The sequence below is a fragment of the Episyrphus balteatus genome, chromosome 3 (assembly GCF_945859705.1).
Source record: "Episyrphus balteatus chromosome 3, idEpiBalt1.1, whole genome shotgun sequence".
Lineage (NCBI taxonomy): Eukaryota > Metazoa > Arthropoda > Insecta > Diptera > Syrphidae > Episyrphus > Episyrphus balteatus.
This window is the reverse complement of record NC_079136.1, coordinates 35200441-35226777: the sequence shown is the minus strand read 5'-3', so window position 1 is coordinate 35226777 and position 26337 is coordinate 35200441. Positions and strand designations below refer to the sequence as shown.

Below are 26337 nucleotides of genomic sequence, written 5' to 3'. Positions count from 1 at the left end.
TTCAATTTTCCCGCACAAGCATCACAATAAAAGCCAACCACCAACAAGAATCAAATTAAATTCGGTACTTTGAATATTTTTATTCACAAAACCTTCATTATTCTAATGTTTTCTTGTTATAGGCTTTTACTTGTGGGAATAACCCACCTACTCTTTAGGTATATTTTTTCAAATAATTCCTCATTGATGGTTGCTCTTTAATTTAATTAAATACAAAACGGTACCTATACCTCGTTGCTTTTGCTGTATCTGAAGATAGAATAGGTATTTAAGCCCATATACAGGGTGTCCCACAGTCACCGCCCCAAACGAAAACCATGGATTCCTGAGGTCATTTTAAGTCGAAAAACTTAAGAGGTAATTTTCTCGTTTTCGTCCCGTTTTCGAGTTACCACGGTTTTTATGATTTTTGTTCTCTTTTCCCTTATTAAGCTTTATCTTTGCCAAACTACGTTTGATTTGAAAAATTTTTTTTACAACCAATCAAGAATTTATTACAGTTTTAGTTTGTCTCAAAACTTTTTTTTCTGCGGACAACCGTTTCTCCACAATTTTGCATCAAACACAATTTTCTTCGTTTTTTAAGTTGTTTTTTACACTTTCATATCATTTAAGTCAAAAAAACACGTTAATGAGTATTAATTTTTTGTGCTTTTTATTAAAGTCCAGTTTATTTTTATAAAAAAAAATAAGTTTTATTTCATAAAAAAGGCTACTGAAAGTAATTAAAAAAAAATAAACAAACTGAGTGAATTAAAAAAAAAAAAATAATTTTTAAATAAAAAATTAATTTAAATGAATTAAAACTTTTTCTGAGCTATTGTGGTTAAGAAAAGAACAAATAAATAAAGCTCAGAAAAAGTTTTAATTCATTTAAATAAATTTTGTATTTAAAAATTATTTTTTTTTTAATTCACTCAGTTTGTTTATTTTTTTTAATTAATTTCAGTAGCCTTTTTTATGAAATAAAACTTATTTTTTTTATGAAAATAAACTGGGCTTTAATAAAAAGCACAAAAAATTAATACTCATTAACGTGTTTTTTTGACTTAAATGATATGAAAGTGTAAAAACAACTTAAAAAACGAAGAAAATTGTGATTGATGCAAAATTGTGGAGAAACGGTTGTCCGCAGAGAAAAAAGTTTTGAGACAAACTAAAACTGTAATAAATTCTTGATTGGTTGTAAAAAAAATTTTTCAAATCAAACGTAGTTTGGCAAAGATAAAGCTAAATAAGGGAAAAGAGAACAAAAATCATAAAAACCGTGGTAACTCGAAAACGGGACGAAAACGAGAAAATTACCTCTTAAGTTTTTCGACTTAAAATGACCTCAGGAATCCATGGTTTTCGTTTGGGGCGGTGACTGTGGGACACCCTGTAGATACTTCTTAATAATCCTATGCAAATGAGTTTTATGCTAAACAAAAATGTAACTACTACCTCTGTTCTGTGATCTTTGTTGTTGTTGTTGGTGTAATAATAGAAAAGGACATCATCACACGCACGATATGAGAAGAAATAGAAGCTAGCCCGCCCGCAATCTATTTAAAATTCGTTGTATTCTCTTCCTCGAAACAACAAACAATCGGACAGACGGACGGTTTGAGTGTGGCCAGAAAAAAGAACATCAATAAAAGTCCCATAAAAATTCGGATTGTTACCAATTTAAGTAGAGGGCAATCGAATATAATAAAACGAAGGTAAAAAAATAAGCAGAAATCAAAAGAATTAAAAAAAAAAAAAAATGTTAAACAAATACCAGCAGCCACACCAGAACGCTATTTGAATTCTTAATGACGACGGGACGACTAAACGTTCCTTGGGTTTGTATTGTATTTTTTTTGTCTAAACAGCAATTGTGTGACATAAGCCACCTTATACCTTACCTTTTAACTACCACACTCAGAGCAAAGCAAAGGCACCAGATGATGACATTCCTCCAGCAAGCAGCTAGAGAAGAAGAAGGAACCGAATTTAATTCTATTAATCTTACACACCTTCGAACTTTTATTGCCTTCTGGGAGAATTTATTACCCCTGTGCCGACGTGGTTAGCAATCGCAGGTGCTTTTGGGACGGTCGGTGAGACGGCAACGCGCGAAGTAGCGCTATGGCGTACTTTTCCCTCATCGATTTACCTGACGTAAGCTATATTAGCTGTTTGGAGAACCCAACCGACTACAGAAAAGACTGTAATTTCAATTTAAGTCGCATTTAAGATAGTATACCTCGAGAAGTTGTAGACAGACACCTATCCATAAGATACATCGCGCAATTCAGGTGTAAATTGGAATGGGTGGCATGGTGTGGTGTGTAAATTGGTACCTTTAAGTGCGGCGGCCGTCCGGTGTGACTATGCCACACCTGTTAATATGCGTGCGAGTAACTCAATTGAGGCGGACACTTCTGGTTCTTGGTATCGACCCTCTACTGTATTCTATACGGTCTTTGGGAATTATTATAAGGAAAAGCCTTCTTTTTGCTAACGGCTTTTTCAGCACTCAGGGATTTTCCTGGGATTTTTTTTTGTTTTATTTTCTGCAATTTCCTTAACGACATGATGTTATTTTATTATTTTTACTTTTTTGGGTGCGATCGAAATAGGCAAAGAAGCATTTTACTGAAGGTCAGTTAGTCCCAAGCCGAGGAGGAGTTGAGGTATGCAATAACAATAAATAAAAAGTTCTTTTAATATTTGCTTACCTTAATTGGGGTTAAATTTGTTGTTGTTGCTTCAGAATGACGACGACACAGCGACACTAAAAATAGAAAAAAAAAAGAATAAAAATGATTTCATTAGCTTTGTATTGTTGACCGACATTGGATTTTGTTGATATTATTTTTTTTTTTTATTTTTATAAATTTTGCTGACTTATAGAAATTTATACGTGCATTTTTCATAATGAGAATTTGATATGATGACAAGAAAACATAATAACAATCAAGAATTATTAGGAAGTAAGAAGACCACTTTAAGGTGAAGGAAATTGATATTTTGGATACTTGAGCCCTAAGAAGGTTTTTTGGTGGAATTGCCCTTGAACTTTTAAAGTATCGACAATAAATGTTACACAATTAAGTTTGATTTTATTTTGTTTTGTTTCAAAAAATACATACCTATTTCGTTTGAAGTTAAATTTGAAAAATCATATATTTTTCAAGAAAACTTGTTATTTGAAAAATGTTTTTGAAATAGTGTATATAGTTCAGAAAGATACTTTCAATGATACTGAAGGTCCTACTGCGGGAAAATTAAATTTTATGTTATGGGGTCTGGGAAAAAATTACTAAATTCATTTTGACGTCAGTATTCGAATGAGTATCATGACACGAGTCGAACATTTTGCACAGTCGAACCTAGATTCATTTGGACACCATTTTTTTTACTTTTACTTTTTCACATAACTCTCCTCTCCTTTTGAAACTACAGAAAAAAAATGTTTGACAAACTTGAAAATAATTAAATTTCCTGCAATTTTAAATCACAACAAAAACATTACTGTTAAAAAAAGAGCCAAGTTCTCCTATGTTGAAATTATGCTAGCACAAAAAGTACTGAAATGTAAAAGTGTACAAAGTTCTAAAGCTTGGCTTTAAATTTGTATAAATAAAATTTTGGTTGTTCCCTTGGCAATTTAACTTTAAATTACCGATTTTTAAAGTTATTTGAAAAATTGCCAAGTAAACAACCAAAATTTTATTTATACAAATTTAAAGCCAAGCTTTCGAACTTTGTACACTTTTACATTTCAGTACTTTTTGTGCTAGCATAATTTCAACATAGGAGAACTTGGCTCTTTTTTTAACAGTAATATTTTTGTTGTGATTTTACTTCTTTTTGCAAGGTTTTGCTGTAGAAATTAAAATCTCTATAATTGATGAAAATTCAGATAAAATGGGCGGTTACCACGCCCCTTGTCTAAAATTCTCAAATTTTAAATTTTTTCTTTTGTAATAACTACCAGATCTACCATTTTACCAAGTTTCAAGATTCTACGATAATCAGAAGTGCTCTAAAATATTTGATGTAAATTAAGCAAAAATGGGCGGTTACCACGCCCCCTGGCGAAAATTCTCAAATTTTAAATTTTTTCCTTTGTATAAACTACCAGCTCTACCATTCTACTAACTTTCAAGATTCTACGATAATCAGAAGTGCTCTATAATAATTGATGAAAACTCGGCGAAAATGGGCGGCTACCACGCCCCCTGAATTGAAAATCTCAAATTTTCGATTTTTTCCTTTGTATACACCACAAGTCCTATCACCATGTAAAATTTCAAGTTTCTACGATAGCGGGAAGTTCTCCATAATTTTGATGATCTGTCAGTGAGTCAGTGAGTCAATGAGTCAGTTACGGTTTTCGCGATTTTTGAAGTCCTATATCTCAGAAACTACTCATCGTAAGTAGCTGAAATTTTGTGAGGAATTTGGGTTCGGCCATGTAGCGAGTTTGAAATGTCTGGCATGTTTGGTAAGGAAGTTAGAGAGGGGTCGAAAATGGCCTGAGTTCTTTCCTGTAAATAAGGGTGTAGTGCCAAAGTTGCTAGAGAACTTGGCTGGGCACTACCGTGCCCCTTGATAAACTTTTTTCGAAAAACCTTTTTTAAAACACATCAAAGGGCCATTTTGTTATATTCTTTATATCTCTTATTTGAGTTTTTTTTATTTAATTTTATCAGAAAACACTTAATGAAGCTAACAAAAAATTGTTTTAAATCACAAAAACATCTCTTTAAATAGTTTTTACGTCGAAAAAAGTAGGTACATATGTATGAAATTTAAGTTCTTGCCTAAGCCTAGTACGCAGCTGAAGCAAAACGAAAAATGTTTAAGTCTGCAAAATCAATAGCCAACATATTAACGAAAAAATACCATCGAGTATTAGCTATGTGAAAGTCAAAATAATAAAAACACAAATAAAAAATTCAAGAAAAAACATTAAAAATAAGTTTTTAAACAAAAACAAATTAAATTAAATTTCGTTCAAGATTTCGTTGTGCTATTTATGTGTTGAAAATTTCGTTTCGCTTTAGCTGCTAGAATTGAGAAAAGAATTAAAAAAAATGAAAATCCGTTAAAAACGTAAAAAAAAGCATTTGTTTTTTAATATGTAGGCAAACATTTTCAACAAAAAATAAAATGCACGACTGGGTCGCACGAACTTGCTCTTAGAGTTAAAGTTGCTTAAATTTTTAAGACTTTTTATACATATAGAAATTTGGAAAAAAAAATAAAATTCGTTTTTTAAAAAAATAAAATAAAATCTAAAATCAAATTGCCCTCCAAAACAAGTATGCAGCTTTTATTGATATATTAAGATGCATTTTTAGAAAAAAAAAATTTTTCAAATTCGTTAGAGCCGTTTTTTAAAAAACTAATTTTTTATAAATAATTTTTTGGAAAAAAAGTTTTAAAATAAAATTGGTATCCCATTTTGTAGAAATCACTAATCAACATCTAAAAACAAAATTTCCCGTTTTCGAAAATTTGTATTTCAAAAAAAAAATTTTAAAATTTTTTTTAAAAATCCAAAAATTATTTTTTTCGAAATTTTATTTTTGGCTTATATTTGAGTTATATTAGTGCTTTTTCACAATATTTTGGAGAATATCGGATTTAAAAAAAAGGTTCTATGGCAGGTACCGTTAATAATGATTTTCAAAAAAAAAATTCCATTGGAAGATAGACCTTGTCTTAAAATTTTTAAATGAGTTAAAATTTTTGAATGCATTTGATAGCAGGGTTATTCAAGGTTCCGTAACAAAAGAAAAAAATGAGAAAAATTAAGATTTGTAGTCACGGCACATGAAAAACCGTCACAGGGTGACCATTTTTTTGACTTTTTTCAAATGCTCATAACTCCCAAAATATATGGCTGCGATTTTTTTTATTATTTTTCTAATAACTGTCACCACCTACCCTATCTACCGTTTTCGTTTCGACGTTAACTTTTGGGACACCCTGTATAGTACCTATATCGCAAGTAAAAAAAGAATCTTTAGCTTTTTGGGAACAATTTTATTTCTGGCAAATTTAATCAAAATTTAGTTAAATATACCAGAAATTATTTAAATATACCAGAAATAAAGTTAAATTTATAAGTTAAGTAAATCTATCCCTGCATTATTTTCTCTTTGTGTAATGTCTAGCTTAGATTTTTGTAGATATAATGCCTAGGTACTGTTCATAGTTAAAACAACCGTTCTTTAAGCATACTTCAATTTACGGTTTCTAGGTGTTTGTCTAGGAACTTCAGGTACCTTTGGCTTTCAGAAATTTAAAATCATGTCATTATGAATCATTTAGCAAATATTAAAATCTAAATCAATTTGCTATCGATTAAAATTTATGTGCGTAAAATCAATTTTTTTTTACATCGGTTTAATGAGGTCTTTTGACAATTTATTGTTAATAAAAAAAGAGTTCAAAGTTTAAATTTAAAACCAGAAACGTTTGCAAAACATTGCTAATTGATTCTTGGAACTTTCAAGTGGCTATAAGAGCGATGAATTTAAACTTAACACTTAACTTTTTCCATAATGTAGGCAAACCATTGTATTATTGTATTGGTTCCGTGAAGCTTATCGAATTCGATATTTAAGTTTTCTCTATACCTCGGGTTCATACAAGACGCCAAAATTAATGGAATTATTCTTATACTTTAATCTTTAATCGGAAATAAATAAAAAAAAACTTGGTTTCAAAAATGAATTATTTCCCCCATGAAGGTGATCAAGTTTCAAGTGCAAAAAGTATAAGTACCTCTGTTTTTGTACTAGGTATATCTACATATGGGATGACAAAAAAAAAAAAAAAAAAAAACTGTATCCACCTAGGCAAGTTGGCGGCCATTATCGAGTCTATATACCACATCACTATTGGCTTTAGAAGTGGGGTAAAATTATTCAATTCAAGTAATAAGCATGTTGCCCCTCCGGACAATCTTATGGAAGAGAGCTCTGAATTCATTCACATCTCTGTGCCAATGTCTCGGGCAGCATTAAAATAATCTCGATTATGTTCGCTTGGAAACGACAGCTTTGACAACAACAACAACAGCGACAACGACAACGACGACTACGACAACGCGATATTCTTCGACTTGAGCGACGACCAAACTAAATATTCCGCCGCCTCGCCCGCCACCAAAGTCTCATAACCACATGTTATTTTCCCACCTCCACCTCCGCCCCACTTCAAAGTGACAATCTTAAGCTCGTGTCATGGAAAAGAATAAAAACGCCGCTGGGCCTGAACGTAAGTATACGTTTGTATAAAAACCTAAATGTATCCCCTTATTTCAAGCCTCCCAGGTATACCCTCTGTACTCAGATATGTCTCCGAGATGTGGTACTCATACTCATCTCGTAATCCGTAATTGAAAATGAGGACTTGAAGGCATAATTTTCAGTTGTTTCGTTGTGTTGTTGTTGGTTTTTATACTTTTTTTTTTTTGTATAATCTGATGTCATTCAATTTGTAATTTGCATTTTTTATGCCTGCACTTGCTGTGTTGACTGTCGACTCTGTGGTTTTAACTCTGTCCTAGTCCCAAGTCATTGGCTAATGATCTCTCTCGCTCTCAAGTGTTCGAGCTGCGGTATGCTCTAGTATAGATGGCGTGCCAAGGTGAATAATATCGATATCAAAAACCGATCGCGGGTTTTGAATGTGGTCACTTGTTGCAAATTGCAACTTCTTACAACAACAAAAAGTTTCACATCAAGCTGATGTTGATGCTGATGGACTGTAGATAAATGGTTGTATGGGGCGCTTAAAGTGATTAGGAAATCCATCATCTCAATTGACATTTGATGTTGGTTGTTTCGTTCTTATTTTTTTTTTTTCAATTTAAGCTCATAATATGCAGATATGAACGTCGTCAGTTTTATACTAGGTGGTTTTTATTTTATTTTTTCTTGGAAGTAATTTAGCCTTTAGGCTAGATTCCATCATATTTTATAGTTTCGCAGATATCCCGACAGGACTGTCGCTCACATTTATTTTTTTTTTTTAATTGGTGCTATTTTTAATGCAAAGTGATTTAGTGTGGGATTTAAGAAAGATGCATGACTGGTTTTGGGTGGCACTCTGGCTAAGTACCTATACTTATGGGGATGGGATTCTATTGCGGCAGATGTTTTCATGCAAGGATAGCTTAATGTTTGGAATTTGAAAAAAAAAAAAGGATGGGAGGAAAAATTGTAGAAATTAAACCATTTCCGATGATTTCAAGGCCTAGGTATACTTAATATGAGTCATTGTCAAGGATTTAATTTTTCAGGATTTTCACCGGGAGCCATATTTTAGGCCTTGAAGTTATAAGTCATTCATAAAAACATTCTACATGAGAACCCTTCTATGTAAGTGCTTTATGAGAAAAAATTAATGGAGCTGAAAAATTCATTAAACGACGAAAACAAAATTAATGAAATCTTAAAGTATAGTGCTAGTCAAATTACCAGAGCAAGGTGGCAGTACGTAATATATCTGCTTGCATCATTAAGCATAAGATCACTACTCTAAAATAAAACTAATTGTTCCGGTACCTATATGCACGAATTTTCAGCTACCGGAAATTATTGAAAAATGAAGTAAAAAAATTCTGAGTTGACGTTGATCTGAATTACCTAAATGTTCTCACTTTTTTATTTCTCACTTTCGATTTTAACCAGGGTTTAGCTAAATTCAGAAATGAAAAAATATTTTTTTTATAACCAAAGTACCATGTTATTTATTTATAAAGGTGTATACCTATGGGATCGGGTCAAAATTCTGGCTTTTCAAAATTCTGCTTTTTTAACGAAAATTCTGTTTTTCAAAATTCTGCTTTTTTTCTATTCTGCTTTTCAAAATCCTGCTTTTTGAAATTCTGCTTTTCAAAATTCTGCTAGCATTATACTTGAACAAAAAAATTCTGCCAATTCTGTTTGTTTTTATAACATATGCGCTGACTAAAGAAAAATACACCTCATTAAAGTAATTCAACATTGGTACTTTCCTAATTTTTTTTGTTTAAGTGTCGCAAATATTTTTTAAATTCATAGACTGACTTTCTTTCAAATAAAATCAATATAACTTATTGGAACCGATGTTGTTTGATACAAAATATTCCTTTTCTTATTCAAATATTTGAATCTTTATTTGATAAATTAAAAAAAATTTTGAATTATTTTCGTAAATGTTTAGTATTAAAAACCTTTTCTTAATATTTTCAAATTTATTCATTTATAAAACAAAAATTAATATGCATTCAAAGAATGACAAATTTAGTAGGTCAGTAATCAAATAAGTAGATACTTTTTCAAGAAGAAGATTTTACAGAACTTTGCAAAAAATTAAAAAAACCTTTTTTTTGAAAAACAGAATTTTGAAAAGCAGAATTTTGAAAGCAGAATTTTGTAAAACAGAATTTTGAAAGTAGAATTTTGACCCCGGCAGAATTTTGACCCCAACCAGGTGTGTATTTAGAAAAAGAATCAGAATCGTAAGACCAGTTTTTTTTTATTTATATTTTTTTTTAAAGCGGCACTAACGATTTTCATTAAAATTTTTGTTTGTACCTAATTTTTTTATTTCTGAATACCTCGTATACGACTTACCCGATTTTTACGAAAATTTTTATACAAAAGCGTTTAAGTAGCCGTAATATTAAAATTGTAGAAAATTTGGAATTTTTACCAAAAAATAGTTCGATTTTTTTTTTGAAAAATCTTTTTTAAAAACGGATAAATGCATTATTCTAACCACTTTCAAATGTTTTTTCATAAAATAACAAAATTAATTGGTACACCTCGTTAGAAGGTCAATGTTTTTGCAACTACCCTAAACCCAATTTTTATGTAGTAGCCCAGGGAAATTAGTAATTTAAATCGCATTTTTCGCGGGACAAAATTTTTTTCATGGAATGTGTTCGGGTGGTTGTCCTTATCATAAAAGTCAATTTGTTGGGAAAATTGGAGGTTGGGAACAGCCGCCATCTTGGAAAAGAGATTGGTAGCGTTTTTATTGAATAGCTCCATTGTTATTCATTTTAACAGAAAATGACAAAGGTAGGACTTATTAACAATAAAATTATCTAAACAATGATATACAAAACAATTCCGTGAGTTGATTAAATAAAATTTTATAGTTGGTCAAAGTGCGGGTTTGTATCGCAAGGTTGGGACAAAATGACATTTTTTCATATATCTGACGAACTTTTGATTTGTTTGGATAATTCTTCAAGAATGAATTATAGTACTTATAATTACCTATAAAATGAGCCCACAATTGTTATTGTAACCATCGTATTGTAGAAGTAATCTAACTCCGAAACTCTCCATGTACTAGTCAAAAGTGAGAAAAAAGCTAGTTTTTTGCTAGTAGGCCGAGAAAATTTTGGGAGTAGAGGTATAACCAAAATATAAGTACGCAGTTTTGCTGCCATACTCGTGTTAATGTCGATTTCAAAGGTCTGACAACTCTAATTTTGGGCTTTATACGGTTTTTGGGGGGTTAAATAACGTAAGTTTTCCAGCTAACGTGAATGGGCTAAATTTATACTATTTGAAATTATAAATATAAAAGCTGATGCTCTATTATTTTTCCTAAATCTGGACACCTTAATCTCGGCTATGGGGTTAATAGAACTCACGATATAAGCTTTTTTAACTAACCATATCAGGCTTTTCAATTCAAATAAACAAACAAAAATCGAAACAAAAAAGCCTCTAAAACATAATCGTATAAACGGCTTATATCTTGAGTTCTATTGGTCACATCCTCAAGATTGGGGTGTCTAGATTTAGGAAAAATAATAGGGAATCAGCTTGTATATTTATAATTTCAAATAGTATAAATTTAGCCCATTCACGTTAACTGGAAAACTTACGTTATTTAACCCCCCAAAACCCGTATAAAGCCCAAAATTAGAGTTGTCAGACCTTTGAAATCGACATTAACACGAGTATGGCAGCAAAACTGCGTACTTATATTTTGGTTATACCTCTACTCCCAAAATTTTCTCGGCCTACTAGCAAAAAACTAGCTTTTTTCTCACTTTTGACTAGTACATGGAGAGTTTCGGAGTTAGATTACTTCTACAATACGATGGTGACAATAACGATTGTGGGCTCATTTTATAGGTAATTATAAGTACTATAATTCATTCTTGAAGAATTATCCAAACAAATCAAAAGTTCGTCAGATATATGAAAAAATGTCATTTTGTCCCAACCTTGCGATACAAACCCGCACTTTGACCAACTATAAAATTTTATTTAATCAACTCACGGAATTGTTTTGTATATCATTGTTTAGATAATTTTATTGTTAATAAGTCCTACCTTTGTCATTTTCTGTTAAAATGAATAACAATGGAGCTATTCAATAAAAACGCTACCAATCTCTTTTCCAAGATGGCGGCTGTTCCCAACCTCCAATTTTCCCAACAAATTGACTTTTATGATAAGGACAACCACCCGAACACATTCCATGAAAAAAATTTTGTCCCGCGAAAAATGCGATTTCATGCCCATATTTTGACTAATTGCCCTGAGCTATAGGTAGATTTTAAAATTTTTAATTTTTTAAATTTCTTAGAAAAATTCTTATATGAATTTTGTAAAAAGCTTTAATATTCCAAACAACTTTTAACATAAGAGCAAGTACGTGTGTCGTACATTTTATTTAATAAGGCCAATGCAAACTGTAATTATATATTTTTAATGTAACTTAAAACTTGATTAAATTTTTTCAATTGCATGTCATTTAAAAATATTCGTTAAATAATTAATTTTTGCAGAGTTTTGTTTTTAATTTCCTAAAAAAATTTTGACTTAGGTAGCTAATACGAAAAAAAAAACAAAATTACTTCTTCAAAGGAGAAAAAACAGTTTTTCAAATAAATAATAATATGAAGTTCGGAAAAAGTATGCAATTAGATTACTTTAACAAAAATGAATATTCAGAAGAATAATTTTCAAAATTGTTTTTCCAAAAAGTTAGCACAATGATTAATCAACATCTGAAACCAAAATTTCATACAAATTCAGTTCTCGAGAACTTGATTTACCTCTGTAAAGTCTTTAAAACAATCTGCGTTGGTACCATGTTTGAAACGATCAATTTTTTCTTTGTCAAAATAAGCATTTTACTCATATAAAATTAGGGTTCTAAAATTGTACACTCTAGCTGCAGCAAAAGAAACATACCTAATTTTAATAAAAAAAATTTTAATTTTACATTTTCTCAGGCAAACTTTAATACTGTCAGTAAAAATGTCAATACGAGCAAGTACCTAAGACTCAATGTTGCACTTTATTTTTATTTAAGTTTTTTGTTTTTGTATTTCATTCTTGTGGTGTGGCATTGTCTTGCGAGGAGTTAAATGCCCTCTAATTGTGTATCACTGACGATTGATAACCTCTAGAACTGGAAATATTGACCACTATTTCTTGTTGGTCTATAAATGTGTGTCTGGTTAAAGAACTAATAGTTTTTAAGTGGAGCCTATCTGAGTTATTTTTTTTTATAAATATTTTCCCTTTTAACTTCCAATGATAGATATGGTGGCCTCCATCATGATGAGGATTGAAGATATTGATTGATTTTATTTTTTTTTCCATTTTCTATTCTATTTCCATTGGGAAACTTAACCATCCCACACACGCAGTTCATTTTCATTCTATTTATGATAGTGTGCGTAATTAATGATAAAACCGTATTCCAAATTGTGGCTTTCGTGGTTTGCATTAAAGAATAGTACGAGTGTGGATATATACACGCATATCTATCTAATGCACGCTCAAGCTATTAAAATAAATAATGCACTTATATTCTCTGAAACAGGAAAACTTTATATTCTTTCAAATGAAAACAAAAAATCTCTTCTCTCTCCATGTGGGTAATAGTGTAATTAAAAAAAACTGAAATCTATTTACACCGCACATTTATGGTTTTAATAGATTTGTGTTGAACACGAAACATATTTGTCAAAGCTGATTTATTAGATACAAGATACCTTAATGGTTCAACATTGTTGATGATGAAAAATAATTATATAAATCCATATATAGACTCTCTTTATAACAGCTTCAATATGGTTTGAAGTAATTTGTTATTCAAATGACATTGAATTGATGAAAAACAATAAATCTAAATAGCGATGATGATTCTCTGTGAACTTTGATAGAACAAAAGCCTATTGTTGTATACCTTTACAGTCTTTTCTCTTAAGAAAGACATCAATAATTCAAATAAGATGCTTTTGTGTAAAAGAACTAAAGATTAACGGCAATTCAAGAGATTATAAAGCGTTTCATTTAAATTAACTCGCGCTTAAGGGCTTAGAAAGGCTATTTAAAACTGAACTTTTCTATTCAATCAAGAAAAGTGAACACCCGATTATGAATTAAATATTCAAATTTGACAAGTTAATTAACTTTGTCAAATTTAGAATATTTACTCACGAAATAGTCACCTTTTAAAATTAAATCAAACAGAATTTTAATTATGGGGTGTCAAACTGTAACGGTTGGAATTCTAAGGTCAATGGCTTTCAGCATTTTGTAAACAAAAATAATATATTTAAAGGTGAGGTCTTTGAAAAAAATATTAAAATTATGTCAAATAACTAAAAAAAATTATTTTTCTCTTTGTTTGTTACATGATAACTTCTAAATGGGTTATCATTATCTATACAAATGGGGTATTTTTGAAAGCATCTTTTTTGTCCTCAAGTTATAAGCTATAAAACTTTTTGTAATATGGTGCCCTCTAGTGGCAAAAGTCATGAACTTACCGGGTTTTAGTATTTGGAACTTATTTTTTATTTCAATTATGTTGAAAATAAAAGTTAAGAAATAATTTTAGAACCGCTTTAGATTATATGACAAAATATATTTTATTTATCACTTTTAACCTCTTAAGATCACCTTATTTGAAAATTTTTCATAGCCTATAACCAGTGCACAAAGAAGATGTTTTAAAAGATACCTCATATGTCAAATTATCGTAAGTAGTTTAGAAGTTATAAGGGAATATACACGTCCAAGCACTTTTTTTTTGCCAAACCGGATTACTTTTAAAACAAGAAACCAATACTTGACCTTTTGCATTCTTAGAATTTAGTTTAAAAATTTATCTCAATACTCTTATACGGACAACGACCTACAACGACGGACGGCGACGAGACCCAAGGAGAACACAAAAAAAAAAAAACGCTCATCGCGTATACACCAACCAATATCCGTAATTGCGCTCTCACTTATCCTAATGACACATAAATAGGTTTGCATTTCCCCCCCCAAATGATAGGTGTGCTGCCAAAGAGTGTGGTTATGATCTAAAATTGATACAATTGTCCATGAAAAAACACAGAGAGATACAACACGTAGATACTATAGACATAGAGATGTAAAATGTTATACTAGAGGTACCATTGAACGGAATATTACGAGCTATTAGCGTAAATATGGGAGCCCACTGTCTCTATAGAATTGTGTATAAGACAACACTGGGCACATTGTTGAGTATGAATCTTGTAGAAGCAGGTAAGGTATGTGCGCCTTCCTTCACTTAAGTGGCTCCTAAGCTCTTTAGATTGCTTTATTTGAAGAAGGAATGCGGAGGAACAATAATATAAGAATACAACAAAACAAAAAAAAAAGTTATAAAATAGCGCGCGCGTTTTGTTGAGTGCGATACTATTACTATTACGCGAGTTTGCATAAGGGGTTTTTGTGGTTTTGAGCTCACAGATGCTGGTGCTGGGTGTTTAGGAGGAATAACTTGAAAATAACTAATGCCAGTGATGTTAAAAGATTAATTTTTTTGGGGATAATCTAATTTTCAAAGCATATGGATGTACTGAGCTGAACTGAACTGAACTGAACTGAACTGAACTGTACTGAACTGAACTTAACTGAACTGAACTGAACTGAACTTAACTGAACTGAACTGAACTGAACTGAACTGAACTGAACTGAACTGAACTGAACTGAACTGAACTGAACTGAACTGAACTGAACTGAACTGAACTGATCTGAACTGAACTGAACTGAACTGAACTGAACTGAACTGAACTGTACTGAACTGAACTTAACTGAACTGAACTGAACTGAACTGAACTTAACTGAACTGAACTGAACTGAACTGAACTGAACTGAAATGAACTGAACTGAACTGAACTGAACTGAACTGAACTGAACTGAACTGAACTGAACTGATCTGAACTGAACTGAACTGAACTGAACTGAACTGAACTGAACTGAACTGAACTGAACTGAACTGAACTGAACTGAACTGAACTGAACTGAACTGAACTGAACTGAACTGAACTGAACTGAACTGAACTGAACTGAACTGAACTGAACTGAACGGAGCTGAACTGAACTGAACTGAACTGAACTGTACTGAACTGAACTGAACTGAATGCTGAATTGAACTGAATTGAAATGTGCTAAAAAGATATAAAATGAACTAAATGGAACTGAAACAAACTGAGCCAAACCAAATGGAACTAAAATGAGAACTGAAATGAAAAGTGAAATGAAGTAATGAACTGAAATTTACTAAAATGTACTAAACTGAACTTCATAACAGATACTTTTGAGTTTTGTTTGCCCAAATTGGAGAAGGTAGAAAAATCTTAAAACTATAACATCCCTGTTGTCATCCAATTTGCTTATCTAGATGGAACCCTATATCACCGTTTTTTCGTTCGCATCTCCATTAAGCTACACCACAAATGCATTATTTACACACCAGTATGGATCTGAGAGTAGCTATTTGAAATAATAATTGGAATTGCACAATTGCAGGTTATGTTATTTAGTCCGTTCGTTCGTTTCATGTAGAGGCACGCAGTATACCGTATTCCACACAAACTACGAAAAAAAAAAAACTTATAAAGAAACCACAAACCTAGATTGTTCCATAAGCCCTTCACATCTTAAAAAGGAACAAAAAATAAAAGAAAAATGATGAAAAAAATAATCCATTAAAACGAGTAACAGTTGGTGAAGTGAGTGAAGTAGTAAAATATAAGATACCTATACAATAATCCGTTGTGTGAACGCATAAAAATGCCTTCCGGGCAAGTAGGTGTCTATAAGTAATCCAGCTTTCAGTCATTGTTAACCAGAAAGTGAGGCTTAATACCAATGAAGTAGGTACCAATGTGGGAAGAAGGATTATAGGAGAGACTTGTGCTAAGTCATTTTGACGGGTGTCAAATAAATTCAAATGATATTCTCTTTATTGATTTCGATATACACAACCACACAGACTATTTTGCCATGTGAGATCATTAAAAGACTTTTCATGAAAAATCATAAATATCCTAATCCTGACGTATACATACCACATCACACTTAAAGAAAAAAAAAAAAAGAATTAAAGAAACTTTTAAACCATACTTTTGGAACAGTCTCCCCAAGAAGATAAACTCATGCATTTTTCGCTCAATTTTTGATTTCGCCTAAACATTCAATTTTTAGGACAGAATGATTTCTCTGCTTCGCATTTGAATATACCTTAATCGGGTCCAAAATTTAGCTTAAATGAGTTAACTGGCTTTAAAAGTCTTTTTTTTTTTATTAGAATGGAAATAATGCACACATTCTTCCAGACTGAACTTACTGGTATGAAAAGTACCAAAGTGCTATTCTAAAACATCAAAAACTCATTGAATTGAAACTGTTCGAAAGTTGTTAAAGAATTATTTTCGAGATTCCTTCTTCTTTTAACTTCTATAAGATCAACTACCGAAGTTTTACCGAAAACCTTTTTACAAGCTGTTCATAAAAGACTTTCTTTTTGTTCAAACCCATAAATCTGCACTGAATATTGAACAATAAAACTGTGTAGCTTTTCTTTCAATCACTGACTGTATGAATTTGATTTAAAGAAGTGTAAGCAACTTTAATGCTTGAACAATTTAAATCTCGTTATACGAATGGACCAAAAGTGTCAACTAACGGTGTTGTGTCTGCCATCATTGAGTGAAACGAAAAATTTTCAAAGACTAGACTAAAAAAGACTAGTTGTAAGCTTATGTTATTACAGATAGACAGAAAAAAAGGTTTGAAGTCTTTTACATGTTACATTCTTAATTTTTTTTTTCAATTTCGTTGCGTAGTTATACATAGTTTACGCAAATGTGCACATGAATAAGAATTTTTTCTATAACTTTTGATGTTAACATATCAAAGGAAAGTAAAATCGCTGCATTAACACACATTGATAGTACTTTTTCTTTAAAGAATCAAAAAAATGCTTTTATATTTTGAAGAATAAAAAAAAAATATTATTTAACGATGGCTTAGTGGGTTTAAAGTACCTATGTACATTATCGTCAAAGAAAGTGTATCTTTTTGAAGAGGTATTAAAAAGTAGTTTAAGTATGAATCAATCAAAAGAGATTTTAAAAGTATTACAACAGTAATGTTTATTAAAACCTGGTAATTGCAAAGGAATACAATTATTACGATATTAAAAACGTATTTATACCTTTGCTTATTAACAATTTTAAGATTATTTAAGTAGTTTTTTTTTTTAAAGAGATGGGTGATGTTTAAACACTTAGATTTATTAAAGGTATTGAAAAAATTTTAAAAAAAATTTCAAAACCAAGTTGTGAAGGTTTTTTTGCAGTCATAGACCTTCGACAAAGGACTAATTAGAGGTACGCAAAATTTTGCACAGAAATTTGAGTTACACCATTAAAAAGATATTAAAAAAAAAAAATTAGGGGTCTAAAACAGATTTTTTTCATAGGCCCTGTATTTTGAAATACAACTAATTTTTAATGACATTTTTGAGTAGTCTTTTATTTTTTTGGAATTTTTAAAAGTTTGCAAAAAATCTCATGCGTAGGCATGAGTTTTTTGCTAAAAGTTTAAAAGTGAATATTTTTAAACTCATTTTATGAACTTTTCAAGTTTTGATCCTCTTTTTCATTTGAAAATTAATTAATTACAGAGTTGAAAATTAGAAATAAATACAAGAAATAGCAAAACGAAGTCCGACGGGTTAGCTAGTATTTTTATAAAACAGATAAAATATGGACTGGATCGCACGATTTTTCTCTAAGATTTCAATTTGCAAATTTTTAAAAAAGTTTTATATAAAAAAAGAACTTAAATTCGTTCTACAAATTTAAAAACAACGATTTAAATAAGTTTGAGTTCCAAAAAAAAGTAAGCGATTTGATTTTTTTATTAAGATCCATTTTTTTTAAGAAAAAATCCAAGATCTTCTAAAAAAACTGACTTTAAAAAATTAAATTAAAAAAAAATTAATTAAGTTATCATTCCATTTTCTAGAGGTAAAACAATTCAAATTCTCATTTTCAAAAATTTTATTAAAAAAATAAAGTTAAAATTTTTCTAAAAAATAAAAATCTAATGTTTCAGTTATTCCAAAGAAATTCACAAACAGAGAAAACATAACGCCCCTAGTATTTGTAAACAGAATATAGTTAAATATACCAGAAATAAAGTTAAGTATACCAAAAGTATAGTTATCCCTGTTTTATTTTTCAATTGCAGATACTGTTTATAAAGTATAAAAAGAAAATCATCAAAATATAGACTTGGTTATATAATTATGATAAGGATATGAATTATTAAAACATAATCGTTATGCTTTTAAAAAATTTGTACATGGCAATTACGGTTATTTTTGGCTCGAAACAAATAATATTCCACAAACCCCTAGCCCCAAATCCGAAAATCTGCTACAAACCAACTTAAAAGCGTATCGGCTCCGAAAAAAGTATGCAACTTGATTTCTTTAATTAAAGTTCGTTTTTAGAAAAAAAAAAAAAAAAAATCAAAATTGTTAGAGCTGTTACAAAATAAATATTATTATGAATAATTTTTTGAAAGAATGTATAAAAAGTTATGTTAGATGTATAAGTGGCACATTGAGATACTTATGAATCAAAATATCTGCGGCCTTGGCCCAATTTATTAGGTCTCCATATTTTATATCCCCATTATAAATTAAAAAAACTTTCAAATCGTATACAAATTTTAAAATTTCCTCTTTTAAATGGCGATTTTAAATTTAATGGGGTGCGAATAAATTGGTCCTAAGTATGATATTAGTTACTTGCTAATAAATCAAATTAATTGTCAAACCTCCGTGCCAGAGATCTGTTCTCGCATTGAAGCCTGTAGGTGTAGGTATCTATTCGTAAAATATTTAATTAAAATTAAAATGATTGATACCCGCGAAAATCATAATTTAAAATCTTATATCTATCAAATTGTTTTAAAATAAAATGCACGACTGGGTCGCACGTACTTGCTCTTGTAGTTCAAAGCATCTTTATCTTAAATATCTATTGGAAATTTAAGATTTTGTGGAGAAAAAAAATAAAAAAAAAAAAAAATCGAAAGTTAAAAAAAATCAATTTTTTAAATATTTTTTGAAAAACTTTTTTTTTTAAATTTTTTTTTACATTTTACACTTCAATACCTATGATGTCTGTAAATTTTGAAAAAATTGATCTATGCTCTGATGAAATATATGAACTTAAAAAACATGTCAATTTTTGAAAAACGGCAACGCCATATTTCCGCTCTCGGCATTTTTTGAGAAAAACTAAAAACGCAGTTTTGTTAGAATCAATAAGAGTACTGCGCACACCAAATTTAAACGAAATCGTTAGAGCCGTTTTCGAGAAATTTCAAATACCTCGAAAACGTTATATGGGAGATATGCGTTAAATTGGAGATATTAAAAAAATAAAACAAACGGGTCTAGGCAATTACGTAAAAATCATCTGTAATAAGTTTCAAGCAAATCCATCCATCCGTTTAGGCCCTAGCTCCATGTACAGATGGACGCACAGACGCACAGACGCACAGACCGACGGACGGCATGACGAAAACCACTTTTTTGATCTTCTCCATCATCGTAATGTTGGTTTTGATTAAAACCTCGATTTTTTTTTCTACACGAAACCAATACTTGCCCTATAGAGCAAGTAAAAAGGACTCAATATTAGGTCTGTTTAACGAATCTGATCCGTGCAGAATAGAACAGAAAAGATTTGAAAAGTACAACATTTTGTGTTTCATGAAAAAAAAAGTTAAAATTTTTCTGTTCCTACTTTTGGGGTAGAGCAAATGAGTAGAAAATCTCAATTGCTGACAATTGTTTGATAATGAGAAAATAAGATTTTAAAAAGTGAATTTCTTAAGAGTTTTTGATTAATAACAACAAAAAAATACTGGAATATTTAAAGTGCTAGTAAATCATTTATTTAAAGGCTTGGCCACGCCGGAGGGTATGCGGTAGAGGTAAGGGTAGCGGTAACGATATTTGTATGAAAAAAATTCCAAACTGACACATCAACGTTCAGGTGTATAATTTTTTTAGTACAAATATCGTTACCGCTATACCGCATACCCTCCGGTGTGGCCAAGCCTTAATAGTAAAAACAAATTTCAAGGAAAGATTTTTGAATTTAAAATTTTGCAACTGATGTAGACAACTGTCAATCTTGTTAAATACGAAGTTGAACTTTTCTGTTCTTTCTTGTTCTGACAGTATTTACAAACTTGTGCTGCTCTGATCTGTCCCAGATTTTTCTTCATTAAACAGACCTATTGTTTGATCTCACAAAACTTGGTGATTGAAAACATACCTTCATTTCAAAAGAACTCGTAAGTTCCGAAAAATTTTTGTAGTTATTTTGTTTCTTGGGTCACTTTTCCATACATAAGTACACTGCCATGTACCTACGTTAATATTATCCCAAAGAAGACATTTTTAAACTGTCTAGTTCTTTTTTTTCATAAATCTACAAAAAAAAAAATTGTGAAAGGTATCATCCCGTTTGCTATTTTAAAAAGTACTTGATGTCAAACAAGCAGCTACGTGCAACATTGTGATGCATTATATTTATTTTTCCCAGCACGTTAAACCTCCACCTCATAAAAATGTGTATATCCTTCTCTTTACAGTTATTTTGTTTTCGTTTTTTTTTGACATAAGGAAGGATTTTCGTTTATTTTGTCTACTTCTTTGGAAGAAACATATTTCCTTCAGCAATATAACTTGGTATTTTCCCTTGAAATAGTATATCTCCTTCCCAAAAAAGAAAATACCACAAAAAGGCAGAAAAATAATGTTCCAGCAATATTCTGCGGAATTGTTTTTTCTATTTTTTTTTGTATATTTTTGAGCTCCTCTTGTATCGAGTTCCTGTGGTTCGGTTCTCCACCCTCTCGACTCGACACACGATATCAAGGTTTTTGCTGAATTCTGATTCTGCCATTCTTCGGTTGTTTGATTTTATTTCTTTACATTTTGCACGAAATTCGTTGAGACTAGGTTGTCAATAAATTTTCAGTCAAAATGAAAATTGACAACATTTTTCTGAGATATGTCGATTTGTCTTAAAATAAGGGAATTGCTTATGGTACGTTGACTACGTTGAGGTAAAATACACACGCATGTGAAAAATGCCATGTGAAGATACTGTTAGACAAGATATTTATGATAATGATTGATGTGGTGTAAATGTGTGTGTGTGTGAAATGTTTGTATTCGACTATTTTTTTTTGAAAGAACGTTTGAATATATTTTCTCTTATAATTCGATTGAAGAAAAATGCAATTTACATTAAGAAGGCATAGAAATAATTAAGAACGAAACCAAAAAAAAAACTAAGACTTCTGTGGGAACGAACCTAAAACAAGCAAGCAACCACATCAATAGCGATACCACCCACATCTTTATATATGCCTACGGCTTCGGCACCTGAAACAGAACCAGCTTTTTCATTAAGTATTACAATATTTTTTTTTTTCTTCTCGTCTATGAGCCTGTTATATAGATACACAACAAGACCACTTTCGTGAGTTAGTGGAGTAGGTAATTAACAAGCTTAATTTACGCATAATATCTAACGAAAGGAATTTACTCTGTTTTTGCCTTGAGGAAAGTTTGTTGTAAGGAACAATAAATACCAAAGAAAAAAAAATAACTATAACAACTATACCAACAAGGTCTTAAATTAGACGAAGAAATTTCAAACTTACTTTATTATCTTTATGGTTTCATGCTGTTAATTTAATATAAATGAATATGTAGGGAGGTTACTACTAAAGTTTGTTTATTTTGGGGAATTTCGGTTGAATTTAATATTTTTTGAAAAATTCTTAAAAAAAATGGTATGGAATTATTTTAAAAAAGAAGTAAACAAATCAAAATTGAAATTTTTCTTTAAAAATAATTTAAGTTCAGGGAGAAAAAATGCATGCTAAAAAACTAATCTGTTTAAAAAAAAAGAAAAGAATTATTTCAAATTAAGGTATATATTTTTTTATTTATGTTTAAACACTAAAATTTTTTAAGAAGAAATTTCTTTTTTAAATGAAAGAAAGTACATTTGATTTTAACAGATTTTAATCGAAATCCATTTATTTTTATAAGAAATCACAATTCAAGGTCTGCACAGACTACACAATGTAGGCCAACATTTCATTCCTCCGACCTGCGCTAAGTGAAAGAAATCATATCAAAACGTCAGTCTAATAAAGCTTCTGGAATTGACGAACCTTGCTGAAGATCTGTTTAAAGAAACAGGACCCACCCGGGATAATATTCTTGAATGGTTAACCCATTCAACAATTGAAGCAAACTTTAAACATAGAAAGTTGCGCATACACCATAGTGAACAAATTTCGTTTTTTTTTTTTGTTTTTATTCTAAGAGATTCAAATAAATTCAAAGTATTTTTCAATAAAACAATACAAAGATTCTTTGTTGAGCAAGCAATTGTCTTGACATTAACATTAATGTTAAGAAGATGCTGGTGATTTCATATGATACGTTTAAAGAAAAAAAAAAAAGTAATAAATCGGCGTAATTTGATATAAATTCAAAAATTATACTTTTCAACAAATAAAATGTTGTTTTTTATTGCCAAGCAACAACCAAATCATCATAATAATTAAGCTCATAACTTATTTAAAATTCAAAGAAATAAATGAGAAAGAAAACACCTGTTTCCTGTTTATCCATTATATATGCTTAAAATAGGTATTTCAAGAGTCTCCAAAAATGCAATTTCCCTTTGTAAAATATAATACTGTTCTTCACAAGAAATACACATCCTGCACATCATCATCATCAATTTCATAAATAATTCTCATGAATACTTTACATCTTGTCCGCAATTTTCCACAGAAGCATCATTATTATACGAAAATAACAATCCATATCATTTTAATACTCTCTCATAGAATCTATGCGGAAGAAAGAACCTCGTAGAACAATTTATTAAACCAAGAAGAGGAGACCCCTTAATAATGGCAATATCCTAGTGATTCTCCCTCAATAGAAAACCTCTCCCATTCTTTTACAATATAAGCAAAAAGATGCCAAAAATTGACCCACCCTCCTCCTCTATATCAATTCCACCATCATCATTGTTCGTTCGGTTCCTTTGCAATAATTAAATTTCATGCAAAGTTTGCCAAAATAATATATCGAACAAGGAAACAGCAGTTTGTAGTACTTACAAAATACCCACACGCAGCAACAAAAACTAAGCCAGACAATAAACGAGACCCCAAACTCACACAAATTACATACTACTCTCTCGATCCTTGTTCGCTTAAAATGAAACACAGGAATCTATACTACACACAGGAGCATAAAAGACCCCCCATTCTGCCCAATCTCTCCCAATATCATAAAGTGAATATTTTGCCAATTGGCACTGTACCATATGCTCGGTCGTTAAAATTTATGAACGCAGCAATATATATGTATACGGAACGGACTCGGAACGGATCACAAAATATATTGGCCACACTGACTGACAATCATACTATCCATCCAGCCAGCCAGGAAGTATATTGGTTTCCGCATTACCAAGTGTGTTGTGTCCATTATCCTTGATTGGTTGGATAATGTCATAGTAATTTTCTTTCACTTTTGTTCCGTTCTGTTCCTCTCCCGGAAATCATTTAAAATGGCTATCATCAACATCATAGTCATCGTTATTATCGGTTTTGGGACGTATTATTGTTATGTGGCGGAAAAAGCAGGAAGGTTCTATCAAAACTTATCTTTTTTCATAAAAAAAGCAAAAACACCCACATCTTTTGTCGACAGGAAAAATAATAATAAAAAAAAAAAAAACATACACAAAAATTACGGCGAAATGCCACCACCGTTATCGAAATGAAATCAATAAACAAGGACAAAATGGAAAAACCAAACAAAACACCATTCAATCGAACGCCATCGGCGGCCATCACTATTGCCTTCCGACATCGATATCAACATCCACATCAACATCATCCAGCCAAAAAGCAAACAGAAGCAAAAAAGCAAGCGCGTGTCTAACTACCAAAGGGCTGGCTTGCAGTTTTTGGTTCTCGTTTTCTCCATCGATTCTTTCTCTATCCTGGCAAAAGCAAGCTATATAGGATGTTCTAATTTTTTTATTTTTCTGTTTCCATGAAGATCCTTTCAACCATGAAGATTTGAAAAAGTTAATAAAAGATGAAAGTTAAGCATATGGAATAGGAATAGGGTTTGACTAGGATTTTTTTTTTTTTTTTGTATATAGAGGAACACAGAAGCAACATGCAAATGAATGGCTGGAGACCTTTTCATCCAGAATAAACTCAAACGCAGGTTTGAAAATTGGTGGCGGTGACCGACGAACGCGACGGTTCAAAAAATATCCTGGATTCAAATTGAAGGTATATATTCGTGTCGTACAATATATCTATATAAAGCCAGTTGGAATAGGAAAATTTATTCCAGCAAAGTCCGCTTTATACACGAATGAACATAATCATCGATATCATGTGGATTTAAGGCTACCTTTACGCTTTTCTATCGCAAGTCAAAAAAGAATCAAAGAACATACAAAAAAAAAAAAAAAAAATCATTCTAAAACAACATTCAGCTTTGAAAGAAAAAAAGAAATAGAAGAAAAAAGAACTTGAAACCATTGTCGAATATTTTGTTTGGAAAGTCTCGCAGCTGTTGTGTGTTTGGAGTTAAAATACCTGGCAAAACTATATCCATACTTTGACGATGTAGATAAAACCTTCGAGTGCACTATGATAAAAAAGCGGGATATATTAGAGATTTTCTAAAAAATCTTTTTTAAAAAATATGTAATACATTTTGGTTGAAGTAGCTTTGTAAAGGAAAAAGTAAAAGTATCACAAAAGCATAATGATAGAATTTAAAGACGTTCGCTGAGTAGCTCCCTACTCCAAACGATACTTTTTAAGCCCATCCAACACTCAGAATCAGATACATATCGCTGGATGAGAACTATAATGTTTTATGGAAACCCCTGCAGACATAGTTCTCAGCCAGCGATATACATACATATGTAAGTCAAAAAGTTAAGTACTCGATACCTCGAACTATGAATTTATGTTACCTTTTTTTTATGCCATGAAATATTATTGTAGGTATCAGATCGGAATTTTTACTTTCAAGCCTAATTCTCTTTTTGGGTAGGTCGAAAAACTTAACACCGATTGACAGGACGATTTTTTTAAGTTTAATGTTTAATTTGAAACACTAGAATCATCAATTCCTCTCCCAATGTTAATTTTAATAAGCTGCCATGACTTTAAGATCCCTCCATTCATATGCCAAAAAGACATTGAATTTTCTGGATTTTTTTCTAGCACCTAGCATTTGAATTTCAAAAGGCCCTGACATTAGGGTTATCAGTGATCATGCACTGAAAAACTGACCCTTAAAGCTTATGAGGGTACCAAGTAGATAAAGATACATCCTGACCTCAAAAATAACGTTCAAATTAAAACTTAACATGGATAGGTTTTTCGCAATATGAATTTTATCGTTTTTTTTTTTAATTTCACTTAAATTTCGAGCTATATGTTGAGCACCTTTACGCCAAATAAGCACTAGAAACAGTAGAATAATTTTAGTGGAACACCTTAAAAGTTATAGCTAGTTCGAAAAGACAAAACATTTTTTTTAAATGTTTTTTTTTATTTTTAAGAAAACTTTGACAAACAAATTTGCATTCAATTTGAAAAAGCGGATGTTTTCGTGAATTTTGTGTGACAACACTGTACATTAAAGTATGATACTCGAAGAATAATTTGTAAAATTTTAACAAAGAAGCAGTGATGCCAGCAACTATTCAGAAAAAAAAAGAATTGCGTTGCCCTTCATAAATCAAAATTCATTCCTTTTCCGCTGGAGGTTTTTTTGATACCTATTTAATTTTTTTTTTACTTTTGGAACACTTTGAATGTAAAAAGTGACTTCTAGCTAAAAATAAACCGGCTTATCAGTTACTGTAAAAAAAAAATGATA

At 30.8% G+C, this 26337-nt stretch overlaps 1 protein-coding gene across 7 annotated transcripts in view; it reads right to left on the bottom strand.

Moving 5' to 3' along the window:
- The window catches only part of LOC129916605 (band 4.1-like protein 4), a 282511-nt gene that overhangs the window by 230762 nt on the left and 25412 nt on the right, over positions 1–26337 (bottom strand). For all 7 annotated transcript variants that reach the window (XM_055996640.1, XM_055996641.1, XM_055996638.1 and 4 more), the window contains exon 2: positions 2706–2761. The gene's annotated coding sequence lies outside the window, so the exon portion shown is untranslated. The remainder of the gene's footprint in view (positions 1–2705; positions 2762–26337) is intronic.